The sequence below is a fragment of the Rattus norvegicus genome, chromosome 11 (assembly GCF_036323735.1).
Source record: "Rattus norvegicus strain BN/NHsdMcwi chromosome 11, GRCr8, whole genome shotgun sequence".
Classification (NCBI taxonomy): domain Eukaryota; kingdom Metazoa; phylum Chordata; class Mammalia; order Rodentia; family Muridae; genus Rattus; species Rattus norvegicus.
Genome location: NC_086029.1, coordinates 78,153,738 through 78,165,604, shown reverse-complemented (window position 1 = coordinate 78,165,604; position 11,867 = coordinate 78,153,738).

Here is an 11,867-nt window from a genome sequence, read left to right as displayed (position 1 = left end):
GTAATCCAATACCTTGGAAAGCTGATGTGGAAGTATTTCAAGTTTGAGACTGTCCTGGGCTATATAGTAAGAACCTGTCTCATAAAAGAAACAATTATTTTGAGCCAGACTGTGGCGGTGCACATCTTTAATCTCAGCTCTTGGGAGGCAGAGGCAGAGGCAGGTGGATGGATCTCTTGAGTTGGAGGCCAGCCAGAGTGAGTCCCAGGACAGCCAGGACTACACAGAGAAACACTGTCTCAAAACACATTTATCTTGTTTTTACATTTAAGACTGATGTGGGTTGGGATTGGTGGTGGTTCCTAGACAGTTTTCCATGGATAGAAAGAGAAATATTCACTCTAGAAAAAGAAAAGGGGGTAAATGTCTAAAGCAAGAGCCCTGTTGGATTTGAGGATTCCAGCAATGTAAGAACTTTGTACTGCAGGGTTCTAGCTTTCTGTGGCCATGGGACAGACCATCACAGGCTAACTGCCTAGTATAGTCCTATTAATATTTGCTGTGTCACAGTCCTGTGGTTCCAAAGTCCAGATAGACTGGACTCAGTGTGAAAGCTGAAATGCAGCTTAGAATGGCACTGGCTTTTGTGTCCATGGAAGCGGGGGGAAGACTGCTGCTTCTGAGCTCATTGAGGTTGGTGGCAGAATTTAGACGCATGTAAAGTTGAAGTCTCGTTCTATTTCTGGAGGCTACTTGCATTTCTCAGTACACGGGCTCTATTTCTCCATCGTCACATGAGCCATGGTGTTTTAAATCTCCACGGGTTCTGCAGTCCCTGTCTTCCTTCCTGCTGGGAGCCAGACCAGCTACATTCAAAGGGTTATTTGCTCTACCACCAATGCTGCTCTTCTCTCACTGAGGCACTTGGCTGACCTGCATATGGCTCCTGCCTTGTGATGGAGCAATCACAGATGTGATTAGGGAGGACATAGGTGCTGCCGGTTTGGATTCTGTTTAGTCATGATTTCAATTAAGCATCTGGCTCTGGCTTGTCTGGCTTCTGGTAAGCCTGAACCTGTAGCAAGATGATCCTCGCCAGATCATGTTCCTGGAAGAGTTCCCTGTTTCATCAACAGAGCTTTTTGGAGTGTTGACTGCCTGTTTGTTGGAGACACTGATAGATCCTTTTGGGACTTTGCTCAGGAGAGTGCTTCCCTACCTAGTACAAACAAGACTCTAGATTTGATCTCCAGCACACACACCCCTGCCCCCCAATAAAGAAAAGACTGTAAGGTGGCATGCACCTTTAATCCCAGCATTTAGGAAGTATAGGCAGGCAGACTCTGAGTTCAAGACCAGCCTGTTCTACATAGCAAGTTCCAGAGCTACATTGACCCTGTCTGGTAAAAAGTTGGTTACAGTTACCGTATAGCCTTTTCAATGAGGGAAAAAAAATTAAAAAACAATATTGAAAATCTTTTCTGTGGAGTTGGTCTGTAACAATTTTTAAATGACATAAGATGAGAGTCTGGATGGTGTAAGTGAAAATGCAGCTAGGATCTTGATGGCATTCTCGGGGAAATTCAGATTCTCTGCTAAGATTGTATGAGCCTTCCAGACTGATTCATCGTCAGATGCCTTCTAGCTATAAAATGGTGCCTGAATTAATCCAGTGTGCCATCAATTGAGCACCTACCTCAGTTTGGAGTGAATTAGTATAAATGAGTACGCCGAACCTGTGTCAATAACATTTAAAGCTTCAGGTCGGCAGATCACCTGCCTTTATCGTTTTGGAAGTTACGTTTGCTTGCTGAAAGCCCGTCCACAATTTGGATTTGCTGCTTTTACTTGAGAGAAACAACACACCAGCATTCAGAGAGGAATTTGGCTTTTACTTGGCAGAAGACAGTCTCATGAAGAAACACTTATTTATGTCAAGTTCTATGCAAAAATATAAATCAGGAAGTCAGGGAAGTGAGTGGATTGCAGATGGTTGCTGGTCAGAGAACATGATGCCCTTGCCTTAGATGAGCCAACTTGATTAAGTATGGAAGCATATTCAGTATTGTAATTAAGGATGTTCTGTTATGTTAGGCTCTAACGAAAGCTATTTGGGAATGGAGCGGTCTGTGCTATTGTGATTGCAGTAGTCTGCTAATGTTCCACATATTCAGGAGTAGCAGAAACGAGATTCATTTCAATTACAAAGTAGCTGTGCTACCTAGAGTTAGGGGGTCTAATCAAACATTAGAATCAGACAGCTGACTGGTGATCTCTGTATATATACTTAATTAGCCTTGCAGAATACTCTAAATTTCACAGACCCTTGAGAAGAATTCATTCCAAGCATAAACATTGAAAAAAAAAATAAGGAAAATAGAAAATGATCATTTCCAGCAAGGTCAACTTTTGTCCATGTGAGGAAAGGAGAAGAAGAAAGAAAAACCAAGTAAAATTGATGATTTAGTAAATAAATACTTTGTGTAAAGATGTGATACAACTTATGATTTGGACTTCTGTTCTTTTGGGAGTTTAATGAACTGAGCATGTGTATGTGCATGCAAGTGCATGCATGTGTGTGTGTATGTGTGTGTGTGTGTGTGTGTGTGTGTGTGTGTCTGTGCGCATGTGTCCTTAGATATGGTCTTACTATACATGCCTTGCTGCTGGCCTATAACTCACTATATAGACTAGGCTGACTTTGCACTCTGAGACTGGCCGACCTCTGCACCCTGAGAGCTGGGATTAAAGGCATGATCCGCAATGTGAGTCAGAGTCTTGCTAGTCTAGGCTGGCCTCAGATTTGCAGTGATCATCCTGCCCCGGTCCCTGAGACCCGGGGTTAAAAGTGTGTGTTACTACGTGCAGCCCATGCTCCTTTCTACCTTGGTTCTCAGAAATAAGTACTACGGTGGCCCAAAGACAACATTTAAGGTTTGCTTTTCTGCACGTTTCTGTGTGTGTCTGTGTGGAGACCAGAGGTCGATGTCTAGTGTCTTCCTTACCCTCTCTCCATCTTAGTGTTTTGAGACAGGGTCTCTCACTGAGCCTTGAGCTCATCAATCAGATAGAATGACTGCCAGCCAGTCCCAGGGTCCTGCCCTAACATTCCCAATTGAGGATCAAACAGGTTTTCTTCTTGTACAACAAACACTTGTAGCTGTGCCATCTCCTTAGCCCCTGAGGCTTTAATTATAAGGTTTTAGGATTTATCATTTTTACATCCTGCATTTTATTGGTCTTACCAAGCTACCTGTTTTATCAACTTCAGTGACATATTTATAGCAGTTTAAAGTTATGTACTTCTAGCTCAGTGGTTCTCAACTTTTATAATGCTTTGACCCTGTAATACAGCGCCTCATGTTGTGGTGACCCTCAGCCATAAAATTATTTTCACTGCTGCTTCATAACTATAATTTTGCTACTGTTAGGAATCATAATGTAAATATCTGATAAGCAGATGGTCTTAGGTGACCCCCCTGGTGAAACGGTTGGGAGTTGAAACCCACAGGTTGAGAATGGCTGTTCCAGTTAGAATAAAGTTTGCTAGAATCTAAGAAAACTCTCCTCTGTTTTTTTCCTTCAACATTTTATAAGAATTCTCAAGCAGTTGTGGGGGAGGACTTAAGCAGCCTGCTCCTAGATGCAGTGGACGCTTGAGGGTACACTTATGGAGCGGAGAGGACAAGGCCTGGGTGACTGTCTCCAGATTCACTATGGGGGGATAGCTAGTCCATTGGTACTCAGAAATAATTGCTACTGAATGAATTGTTTTCACTCTAGTTTAAAACTCCAGCAAGCAAAAGCTGTCCCATATAAAGCCCCCCCAATGACTGCTCACTACCTTAAAGCTAAGTACAGATTTCCTTAAATGGCCCTGGATGCCCTCTCTGCCCTGGCTCCCTCCTGCCATCACTGCACAGTGCCCCTCTGTTCCCTTCCAGTGCTGAGCTGCCTTCAGCTCCTAGCCAAGACCCAGTGTCACTTTGAATGTCTCAGCTTGCTCTCTCTCCTGACCAGCTCTTACCTCTTGTTGGCTGTCACTTCATTAAGCCATGCCTACCTCTCAGGTTAGATGTCCCTTTTGTGTACTCCCACAATCTGGTCTTTGCCGTACTCTCTCTCTCTGTCTGTCTCTCTCTCTCTTTTTTAAGGTTCATTTATTTTATGTATGTAAGCACACTGTCGCTGTGTGGGATATTGCTGGTCCCACACCTTATATCCCCTTTACTGATAGAGCCCCAGCTCTGTCTACTGGGTGCCTAGCTTAGCTGGGGGAGAAATCAAAGTTCTGAAGTAGAAGCAGAAGCCTACAGGGAGATTTCTCAGTCTTTTATAGTGCCGAAGGTACTGACTGCCCCGTTCTCCACCTTCTTGTAGATGCAACATATCTTTAAAACAACCAGAAAACAGCACAATGGCAATAGAAGTCATTACTGTCAGTAATTACACTGAATGTAAATGGCTTATATTCTCCAACAAAAAGACAGTGAATGAATGTATATAAAAAATATCCCCAAGATTCAACTATAACATATGTTGTAGCAGTTATTAATCTTTTAAAAAAAGATTTACTTATCGATTTTATGTATGTGAGTACACTGTTGCTCTCCTCAGACACACCAGAAGAGGGCATCAGATCCCATTATAGATCATTGTGAACCATCATGTGGTTGCTATGAATTGAGCTCAAGACCATCTGGAAGAGCAGTCAGTGCCCTTAACTGCTGAGCCATCTCTGTAGCCCCACAGTTGCTAACTTTTAAGAGCACATAAAGACTGGTCGTGGAAGGACAGAAGAAAGTATTTCACAAAAATGGAGATCAAGGGTAGTGGTGTTGAGGCTTGTCTCTGACAAAGTGACTTGAAATTTAAAGTGATGAAAGAGGCCATAAAAGTCATAGTGAGGGGATCAGTATGTCAAGAGGGTACAATAAGTGCACCATCACTATGAAGCACTTAGATATATAAAGCAAATGTTCATCAAAAGGTTTTGAGGGAGTTGATAGATGAAAATAGAGTAATAGTAAGGTGTAGGACTGGTGGCACACAGCTGTCCAGTACCCCAGAGGCAGAGACAGGATGATGATGAGTTCCAGGGTAGTGAGACCCTGTCTCAAAACAACATCAACAAAAGAAATACAGTGATAGTAAGAAACTGTCATATTCCATTTTCAATATTGGACAGATTTTGTCCAGACCAAATCAATAAAAGACCTCTGGACTTCACAGTTCTGACCAAATTGACCCAACAAACTACACATTGTCCAGTACGTTCTATACCAGACCACAAGAGAAGTCTAGCAACTAAAGAACATTGATACCATGCAAATGTTATTATTATTTTTTTACATCACAAGGTTGTAAAAGTAGAAATCTCTACCAGGAAGAATTTTGGAAATTTACAAACACAGGACAATGACATCACATATGCCAGAGCAAATAATGGATCGATGAATAGCTTCACAAAAAAAAACGTAAAAACGAAGGCAGTAAAAAAACAGAAAAGAACACTCAAACCCTGTAGGCAGTATGGCTTGCTGCTCCAAGAGCAACAGTGATGGCACTGCTGGGTCCTGTGGCTGGAGTGGAAAGTGTTGAACCGAGCACATGTTAACAGAAGGAAAGGGAATGACAGGAACCCGGACAGAAGAAATAGATGGACACCAGCAAACAAGCAAAACAAAGTCAGTGTTTGAAAAGATTGAAGAGTAGTAGATCACGTTTTGTCTAAACTGAATGCAAAAACTGAGGACGATTGTGAGTTGACAAATCAAAGTGGAGGCACTGCAGCAGCTACCACTGAAATGGGAAGCATCCTTCAGTGTTACTCCGAACAATCGTATGCCCCAAATAGAACCTAGGAAGAATTTCCAACATGCACACCCTACTAGCACGGATGGAGAAATGGGAAATCTGTACAGGTAAATAAAAAAGAACCTGGAGATCAATTCATGAGGAAAAAGCAAAATCCCAGGCCCGATGGCCTCACCACTGAGCTACATCAAACTAGCCTGGCCTACACAGTAACCCCATGGGCTACACAGTGAAGTCCAAGCCATCCATGGGCTGCATAGTCAGACCATACATTGAAAAAAGCAAAAACAATAAACAAGCACCAGTAATGTTTAATTTTCCAAAAGATAAATTAAGAGAAAAATCTCACTGTGACAGTTTCCCACCCCTACAGACCCTTAGGAGATAAATTTGGTCAGGTAGGTAAGGCTGCCTGAACTTCAGAACATGAATCAGAAAAAAAAATTTAAAGAGATGCATAGAGAAAAAATAGAATATTTTGTCCATGCATTCGAAGCACTAATGTTAAAATGGTCTTGAGAGGCCAAACTTACTCCTTCTTGGGACTGGATTTTATCTTAGAAAGAAAAAAAAAAAAGAAAAGAAAAGAAAAGAAAAGCCTGAGAACTCGACCTTCAGCTGAACCCAAGCTGTACCCAAGTACCAGGAAGGACCTTAGGACTTGTCCTTGGACTGAGTCTCTCCCTAGCAACAGTCAATTGAAAATTAGTCTGATTGTTTCAGTTGTATTTTCAGACCATTTGTGATTCTTCATGGTCTTGCTTTAGAGCACCTGCCTGTCAGCTTACAATATTCATTCAATTAGATGCTTGCCAGGATGGGCACCCCTCACTCACTCCCACTTCCTATAAGACCTTGTCTCGATAAGAGTTCAGGGCTGCTTCTCCTAGGCGGTGAGTAAGCCCAAGCTTGAGTTTGTAATAAAGAGACCCTAACGTGATTGCATCGAAGTCTGCTCCTGGTCGGTCTTCTGGGCTCATGAATGAGGTACATAGTCTTATGGCCCAAGGATATCTACAAGTTTAATGTAATATCTGTCAAAATTAAAATATGAGTCATACCTGGTGGCATAAGCATTCAGTCCCAACTATGTGGAAGGTTAAGGCAGGAGGGCTGTAAGTCCAAGACCAGCTGGACTACAGAATGAATTCAAATGCAGTCTGGGCAACTCAATGAGGCCCTTTCTCAAAGTTAAAATAAAAGAAAACATGGGCATGACATCATTGGTCTGGGGGGGTATTGCTTAGATTTGATCCCCCAAAACACAGGCAACAGAAGCAGTGCATAAATGGGAGCACATGGGAGTAGTCCCACACAGTGTTAGACATCTATGGGCTAAGAAAAAATGTCTATAGATGCACACCTGATAAGAGATTAATATGCAACATTGATTAGGAACTCAACCCTCTAGTAAAACAAAGAGCCCAATGAAAAAATGGGCAAAAGACCTGTGCATGTGGCTAACAGAGACATGAAAATTATGGTTGAAACCACTAATCACAATGACAGTGAGGTGTCTCCTCACACAGAAAGTGTTAATCAGACTTAGAGGAGGAGGTACTCTATCCATTCTTCCTTTGAGGGACATCTGGGTTGTTTCCAGCTTCTGGCTATTGTAGATAAGGCTGCTATGAACATAGTGGAGCATGTGTCCTTGTTAGAGGTTGGAGCATTTTTTGGGTATATGCCCAGGAGTGGTATAGCTGGGTCTTCAGGTAGAGCAATTCCCAATTTTCTGAGAACCTCCAGACTGATTTCCAAAGTGGTTGTACCAGTTTGTATTCCCACCAGAAATAGAGAATAATTCCTCTTTCTCCACATCCATGCCAGTATCTGCTGTCGCCTAAGTTTTGATCTTAGTCATTCTGATTGGTGTGAGGTGGAATCTCAGGGTCACTTTGATTTGCATTTCCCTGATGACTAAGGAAGTTGAACATTTCTTTAGGTGCTTCTCAGTCATTTGAGATTTCTCAGTTGAGATTTCTCTGTTTAGCTTTATACCCCATTTTTTAATTGTGTTATTTGGTTTTCTTTATTTTGGATATTAGCCCTCTATTGGATGTAGGGTTGGTAAAGATCTTTTCCCAATCTGTAGGTTGCCAGCTTGTCTTATTGACAATGTCCTTACAGAAGCTTTTCAGTTTCATGAGGTCCCATTTGTCAATTGTTGATCTTAGAGCCTAAGCCATTGGTGTTCTGTTCAGGAAATTTTCCCCTGGGTCAATGTGTTCAAGGCTGTTCCCACTTTCTCTTCTATTAGATTCAGTGCCTGAATGCATCTCCCTGTTCTGCTGCCTTTGGGTGCTGGGTTTTAGGGAAGCTCAGGGGGTGGGAGAACCCAGTCTAAGATGAGGCAGGCTGAAGTTGGGGTTCTCTGATTCTCAGGAATCCTGTTGCTGCTGGGGTGCTGCACAGAGGAGTTGGGAACAAAGGATCAGGGGTCCATGGGCCTGCAATGAAGCCAGGACTATTGGGAGCTCATGGCTGAGAATAGCAACTAGACCAGGGCCAGGGGAAATGGCAGTTCTGGCTTAGCTCGTTGGTAGTACTTGTCCTTAGTTTAGTGATGGTTGTCTAGAAACACAGAGAGGCCTTCTACAGGAGACTTAGGCTGTGCTCTGGAGCAAGGGCCTTCTCCACGCTCTCCATGGTGGTTTCGATGGAAGAGACAGCTCATGTTTATCCATACCATTTATTGATTGTTCATTGTGGAAAATACATGCATACCAGTTCCTCAGGGTGGACCAGAGGTTAAATACCTTTTGCAGGAAGGAATGTCCAGGAGGAGAAGATTTGGCTAAACCCTCAGGGCCTCTAGATATCTCATTAGCATGGTGACCTCTGTTCTGGGCTACACGACTGATGTGGGGAGTGTGGTCACGTGTTCTAGGTCAGGAATCTGGCAGGGATAAGGGAGCCACCTACCATCTCATGTGGCCTGGGTGCCAGGGACTCTGAACCTGCTCAGCCTATTGTCCCACAGCTCTTCCTTTTCTTTTCTTAAAGGAGAGGAGTCATCGGAGGAACTGTCTCTTACGTTATTTGTAGTGAAAATTTGGGTTGGATGGGGAGTAAGTATCAAAATAAAACACAACTAAGTCAGAGAGGTAACAAAGGGTGGGGGCTAGGAAGACAAGGGGCTATTGAAGAAATAAATTGTTCAGTGGGTTGAATAGTTAGTGAGGTATTAACATTGGTTTTCCATAGACATCATTTAAGTTTCCTCAAGTTTGCAGGCAAGAAGGTTCATCTGTTGGTGGAAGGTCCCAAGGCTGTCATCTGTGGGTCTCAGTGTCTGTCTCAGAAGTCTTTAGTCAGATGGTGTGTCTGGACAAAGGCAGCTTCATTGCTGCTGGCAGGTTCACGGAGATGGTGGGTTGGGCAGGCTCCATCTGGGTCTCTGTCTGGTCTGTGGCAATGAAAGACCCTCAGATTGAGGAGACTCTCGCTCCAATCCCGAGGACACCCACCACCCCACAAACACACAGGACTCAGTCTTGATGTAAAAACAAGAGGTTTACTTTGGGATACCAATGCACTGGGGCTCAACACGGTCCTCACACAGGAGGGATATGAAGAGCCTTAAACAGCAGAAATGTATAGTTTATATAGTCACACAGCTTCATTAGCTCAGTTATTCCGGTGCCAAGGATATCTGACCAGGCAGATGTTTTCCGTCCTGGAGTTCTGCACGGAGCCATATTGGATTTGGGCCTAGCCGCTTTTTGACTGCATGGTTCAAAGTGACTCTGGGTTGTTTGGCCACAAAGACTCACCCCTAAGATGACTGCCATAAGTCTTAAGATTGTTGGACAAAGCCTCTCCCATGAATTTATGGCACAGGAAGATAACATTCAAGGGATGCCTCAGCTCCCTTAGTAGATACCAGTTATCTCCTCAGTCAACACCCAGTGTCTCCACCACCTGACCGCATCGCCTGACTTCTTTGCCTCCAGCTATCACTGCCTCATCTCCCCCTCCTTCATGTTTCACAAAGGTCATTCCCCCTACCTGAAAGCCTTAAAAGCTGTAACGTTCACCCCAATAAACGAGACCTTGACAACAGAATCTTGCTTGGTCTCCTTCTTCTCTCGCCCCCCATTTAGGCCCAAGGGTAGCGCCCCTTCGGGACCCTGAATAACTGGGTCCCCGCTGGCGGGGACAGAGTTCCCAGGACAAGGCTGCAACCATATCAATGCAGCCATTTCAGTACCAAGGATGTCTGAATTGATATATGTTTTCCTGTCCTGGGGTTCCCAGGACAAGGCTATAGCTATGTCAGCACAGCTATGTCAGTACCAAGAACATCTAACTTGACAAATGTTTTTCGTCCTGCAGCACAATCTATAGTGGCCAGTCAGCTTCCCGGAGATGTTTCCTGCCTTGTAATTGTCCTGTAGTAATCTATACCATCTGTTCTTATGGTCGGGCAGCTTCCTAGAGAGTGGGTGGGAATGTGTTTTCTGTACTTTCTGGTCTATTGTCTAATGTCTAGGGGCTAAGCAAGGGTCAGCTTAAAAGATTCTCATTCTTAAGAAATGGCTGCACTAATATCAAACAGGATCTTTCAGCAGCAGTGCTGTCTTTTCCCCTTTTGTAGAGATAAAACTGTAGAGTAATCACAACAGAGGAGCAGAACCCCAACAGGGTAGCGAGTCGTGTATGTTAAGCTTGGAACAGTTTGCTTGGGAGCACATTATGGTCTGTTGCTATCGTTAGGACCAATGTTGGGATAGAAGTCTCGGCTGGAGCCCAGATAAGTATGGTTACGTGTGGAGAGGTTTAATGAGAGAAGAGTAGAAGCGGGGAGGAACAAAGGCTGGCCATGAGAACTTGGAGGGGAAGGGGGAGTGTAAAGAGACAGGATAGGGAAGAGGGGAAGAGCAGGGAAGAGAAGAGAGCAAAGAGAGAGCAAGAGAAGTAAGGGGCGGGGGGGGGGGGGCAAGCAGCCCCTTATATAGTCAGGCAAGGCTGGCTGTTGGGCTGGCTGTTGCCAGGCAACTGTGGGGCTGCCAGGTAGCTGTGGGGGTGGAGCTTAGACAGAATACCAACAGTTATGGTCCTGAAAAAAAAAAAAAGCAAGGTTGCTTGAGGAGTTTAGCCCTGGATCTGTGTTATATTAAGGAAATCAGAGGAAAAAGTTGAGGATTTATCTGCTTTGGATGGCTGAGGAAGAAAATACCATGTTAATTATGTATTTGGGATACAGCTTGTCTGTAAAAGGAAACTAGTTGCTAATTAAGGATTAAATAATGATTATCAGCATAGTTGGTTTGACCTATGGGAGTAGATTAAATATGATCTTTGAAACTTAAAAGAAATTTTAAACAAATTGAAAAATATTAGGACAATTTTAGGATAGAAGGCATGAATGCTAGGAAGAAAAATAAACATTTAAATAGAGAAGCACGAAGAATTTTGGGTTAAAGATTTCTCAGCAGTAAGATCTTATCTATTGTCTTTGCCTGGTGGGCTCTTTTCGCCTAGATGCAGTGTGTGGGGGAGGGGCCTGCTCTGCCATGCTGTGGGTCGTGTGCTCTGGCAGCCGGTCCCCATTCCTCCGCCCCCCTTCCCCCCCCCCCGCTTGTTTTTTTTTTTTTTTTGGCAAGTATTGGTAGAAGGTGTATACCTTAAAAGTAGAGCAGGAAGAGAAGAGTGATACCATATTAGAGGGAGTCAGGCAGTACCCATAGCAGCATCGTTGCTGGAGTTAGGCACGTCGGTGGGAGAGAACAAGCACCCTGGCCCACTTTTCAGCCTGAACCACACAGAGCCATGTGGCAGGCCTGCGGGGTTTGGGGTGTGGCAGAAAGCAGAGAGTGAGTTGGTTGGGGTGGGCGGGCTGCAGGAGCTCAGAAAAACAAGTCTGAAGAGTGCTATTAAAAGTCAAAGGGGTAAGTAAGGGAGCCAGGAGCTGAGAATGAAGGATTAAAGCAGCTAGAGCAAAGGGGGAGGGGGAAGAGGAAAGAGGGAGAAAGGGGTCAGGGAGAGAAGAGAGGAAGAGGAGGAGGAGGAGGAGGAGAAGAAGAAGAAGAAGGAGAAGAAGAAGAAGGAGAAAGAGAGAGACAGAGAGACATAGAGAGACAGAGAAAGACAGAGACAGAGACACA